This window comes from Megalobrama amblycephala, unplaced genomic scaffold (genome assembly GCF_018812025.1).
Source record: "Megalobrama amblycephala isolate DHTTF-2021 unplaced genomic scaffold, ASM1881202v1 scaffold383, whole genome shotgun sequence".
NCBI lineage: Eukaryota > Metazoa > Chordata > Actinopteri > Cypriniformes > Xenocyprididae > Megalobrama > Megalobrama amblycephala.
Window position 1 is genome coordinate 277,298 of NW_025953352.1, and position 5,017 is coordinate 282,314.

A 5,017-nucleotide genomic window follows, 5' to 3' on the forward strand; every position below is an offset into this window, starting at 1 on the left:
TGTGTTGGTTTTGATGTTTGTTTTGGATCATTGTCCTGATGGAAGATCCAACCATGGCCCATTATTGGATTTCTAGCAGAAGCGGTCAGGTTTTGATTTTTTATCTGTTGGTATTTTATTGAATCCATGATGCCATGTATCTGAACAAGATGTCCAGGACCTCCAGCAAAAAAGAAAAGAAAAAAAAAAAGAAAAAAAAAAAAAGAAGAAGGGGCACAAAATCCAGTGATATATTTAACTGTGGGCTGGGGAACTTTTTTTCCCTTTTTCCATCTGGTGGCTTTGCTGCCAAAAAGCTCTTTTTAGTTTTATCTGACCATAGAAGCTGGTTCCGTTTGAAGTTCCAGTCGTGTTTGACAACTGAACATGCTGAAGTTTGTTTCTGGATGAGCGAGGATAATTTTTCTTGAAACCCTCCTGAACAACCTGTGGTGATGTTGATGCTGTTTGATAATTTTTTTAGGCTTTCTGAGATTCAAGACTCAACTAATCTCTGAAATTCTCCAGCTGTGATCCTTGGAGAGTCTTTGGCCACTCAAACTCTCCTCCTCACTGTGCATTAGGATGATTTAGACACACATCCTCTGTTGATTGGAACTTCTTAATTATTGCCCTGATGGTGGAAATGGTGATTTTCAATGCTTTAGCTATTTTCTTACGGCCACTTTCTATTTTGTGAAGCTCAACAATCTTTTGCTCCACATCAGAACTATATTCTTTGGTTTTAATCATTGTGATGAATGATTACAGAATTTAGCCTTTATGTTACCTCAAGTTTATACTCCTGTGGAACAGGAAGTCATGGCTGGACAATATCATGCTCATGATTGTAACGATGGTGATCAAGACGAAAGGGTGGTAAATCCAAAAGCAAGCTTTATTAAAAGAGAGCAAAGTCAAACAGGTAGGATGTCAAACACCAGCAAACAGAATCGGAAGAGGCAAGGCAAGAAGTAGTCAAAAATACAGGCAATGGTCAGAGGCAGGCAGCAAACGAGCAAAAACAAGGAGTGAGTCCAGGGTCAAAAACACAGAATAGGAAAGGCAGAACACGGAAAGACATCTACTAGGAAATAAGCCAACAACAGAGGAAAAGCACAGGATACAAACGAAAGCCAAAACAATACTCAGCAATGTGTGTCTGAGGGAGTGCAGTTTATAAAGGGTTCCTGATGGGAAACAGGTGTGAGTGTGATCAGTGCCTATAGCTGGGGATTGTGGGAAATGTAGTCCAGAGTGAAGTGACTGCGTGTGTGCAATGAAAAAGTCTTAGTGGTGAAACAGAGACCTCTGGTGGGGAGTGGAAGGAAGCAACAGTGGACGGAAACGTGACACTGATCACCCTGGTGTGCTAAAAAATGTAAATATGAATGGGAATATACTTCAGAGATATTTTACTCATAAAAAATTCTAGGGGTGCCAATAATTGTGGCCAACGTGTTTCGGAGAAAAAACATTTATTTATAATGTGATTTTCCCCCACTTTCAATTCTTTTAGTTTAGATTTGTGCTAATTTTATGAAATAAAGATCAAAAAGGATTATTTATTTTTACAGTCATCTTTGATCATATTTACCAAGGGTGCCAATAATTCTGACCACCACTGTATATGTGCTGGTCATTCAATTAGAATATCATCAAAAAGTTGATTTCACTAATTCCATTCAAAAAGTGAAACTTGTATATTATATTCATTCATTACACACAGACTGATATATTTCAAATGTTTATTTCTTTTAATTTTGATGATTATAACTGACAACTAAGGTAAATCTCCAAATTCAGTATCTCAGAAAATTAGAATATTACCTAAGACCAGGGCTGGGGAGTAACGAAATACATGTAACAAAGTATTTAAAATACAAAATTTGAATAACTGTATTTCGTTACAGTTACATTTTAAATGGATGGTAATCAAATTACAGTTACTTTCAAAAAGTATTTTAGATTACCAAAGGGATTACTTTGAATTTTTATGTCATTTGTTTCATTTAATAGACTATTAACATAAGCTGTTTGAGGATTTTTAACCAACGAGCCAATGTTGAGGATTCTCCGATTCTGTCTGTTTAAAAAAACGCGCGCAGCCTGTTCAGATATCAGCAACCTGCAGAGTGCAGACATGAGATCGCATGCATATAATGGATGGGAAAACGGGGCATAACGCATTTCTCTAGTGGAAATTGAAAGACAGTTTTACTTATAAACGTGAAAAAAGGACGTACAAGTAACATCATAGTGCAATGCAAGCTATGTCTACCTGCAACAAAACTTCCATCGGCTTCAAAGGATTCAACATCTAATCTGAAATAAACATCTTGAGGTAGGCCTAAGCTGTTCTTGGTCTTTGAAAATACTATTTTCCTTATTTACTCCTTATTTTCCCAATTACTCATATGTTGAGCTTTGTATGGTTATAGCCTACATTTAATATTTAAAGGTGCCCAAGAATGCTTTTTCACAAGATGTAATATAAGTCTAAGGTGTCTCCTGAATGTGTCTGTGAAGTTTCAGCTCAAAATACCCCATAGATTTTTTTTAATTAAATTTTTTTAACTGCCTATTTTGGGGCATCATTAACTATACACTGATTTTTTCAGCGCGCCGCCCCTTTAAATCGCGTGCTCCCTGCCACACGAGCTCTCGACTATATTACAGCGCATTTACAAAGTTCACACAGCTAATATAACCCTCAAATGGATCTTTACAAGATGTTCGTCATGCATGCTGTGTGCATACATCGAATCATGTGAGTAAAGTATTTATTTTGATGTTTACATTTGATTCTCTATGAGTTTGAGGCTATGCTCTGTGGCTAACGGCTAATGCTACACTGTTGGAGAGATTTATAAAGAATGAAGTTGTGTTTACAGGGTTGCCAACTCTCACGCATCTGGCGTGACACTCACGCTTTCAGCATCAATCTCACGCTCTCACGCACACGCAAGAAATGTCACGCCAAAATCCATTTTTCTCCCCTCTCAATCCGTTACTTTCTGTTGATGACTAGACCACAGCGTATTAATGACAGGAGAGGAGTTTAAGGCCCACAGCTGTTACATCTCCCTACAACGTTCTCACTGCAGTATTCTCTGATCGCTGATTGGCTGAAAACCTTGCACCTGATACGTCAGTTGCGTGTGAGAAGTTCAGAGAGGGTTCGGAGCATAGGTTCGGAGTCGGAGTCGGCACGTGTGAAAGTTTGGAAGACAATCAAGGTAAGCAAATAATAAAATGGTGAGCCTTGTCACTACAGACGTAGCCTTGCCTAATCAGTCTGTGTGCCGAGACTAAGTTACAGACTTCAACTATAGTTGCAAATGTTGTCTGACTTGCGTTATGATGTGGGCTAGCTAAATTGCTCAATAAAAATAGTATCATGTAGGGTCCGAAATTAACACCAGCCAAACGCCAAATGCGGGTAGATTTTCCGTTTGGCGAGCAAATCTCAAAAGGCTATCCGCCACACTGGCGGGTTAGTATACCAAAATATGAAATTTTCAGCGCGCACGAGCAGAGAGAGAGAGAGAGAGAGAGAGAGAGAGAGAGAGAGAGAGAGAGAGAGAGAGAGAGAGCGCGCCCCGGCCGCGCGCGCGCACTCAATATACACAGCGGCCAAAGCGTCAAGCTTCCCCGTACTTTTTGACAAGCGTCTTTGACAAAGCGGCCAGAGCTTCTTTGTAGCTCAAGTCGGCGGCGGTGTGTACGTACAGTTAACGCTCTATTTGTTGAGGGCGCTGAGGAAAAAGGATATGTGAAGCTCCTGCCACTGGAAGAAGCGGTCGCCGCCCATTTGTGGCCGCGCACCCATCAAAGCCGCGCAGAATGTCTTCAGCACTCCCGGATCGTGCACACTCCGCCGCTGGCCAGGCTGCTTCTGCTTTACACACCATGGCCGTTATTTTCTCGAGAAAAGGAGTTTTCTCATAGCAATACTCGTTCCCTTATCTCTCAGGGAACCGAGGTTACGTAAGTAACCGAGTACGTTATATATGTTTTGTTATATAACAACCGATATGACAACTTTAGCACATTTATCAGCTATACATTCATTCAGTGTTTTCCATTAATGACCCTCTGCTGCCGCCACCGTTTCATAATGAACTGAAAATTTAAAACATAATTTGCCAACGAACTAAAATCGAAACTGTGATATGGCTTTGTGCCTTTATAAAACAGCAAAAGACAGTGATTAAGTATATATACAGTCTGTCTGTGCTGTGTGTTTTAAAGAGAAGTGAGCGCATTTGCGCACGCGATCAGCTGGTGATCAAAATAAAAGTAAAAAGAAATGAGTACAAAAGTATTGTAAAAAAGTCAATGCTGTTTCTTTGTTCAATTTGCACACTGTACATGGGTTGAAGCTCTTAATTTTGAGTTTCCAGAGTGCACCAGATTGATGCATTTAACCTTAAAATGTACAAAATTTTCTTACGGGGGGCATGCCCCCCGGACCCCCCTAGCGGAGGTACATCCAACAAAGTTTTACAAATAATAAAATAATGTACATTTTCTGAACAAGAATACGACAACAAAAGCTCCTTTCATGTCAGTAAAGCTATTAATAGAAAAATTGAAATGTCTTTGGACAAATATAGATTTGGGCTAAGCCCCGAATGTTGGGCTCCGCCCCTGTCAGGTAACAAAACTGACAAAAAATAAAATAAATTATTTCACCCCAATGATACTAAGTAAACATGGACTGACATTGATTTTTAAAATTAGGGTTACCAAACATTTTCTCTAAGCACACGCACAAACTTAAATTTTTACAAAGTCTCATTCCAGCCAAAGTCCCAAAGTTGGCAACCCTGGTGTTTATGAATTATACAGACTGCAAGTGTTTAAAAATGAAAATAGCGATGGCTCTTTTCTCCGTGAATACAGTAAGAAATGATGGTAACTTTAACCTCATTTAACAGTACATTAGCAACATGCTAACGAAACATTTAGAAAGACAATTTACAAATATCACTAAAAATATCATGCTATCATGGATCATGTCAGTTATTATTGC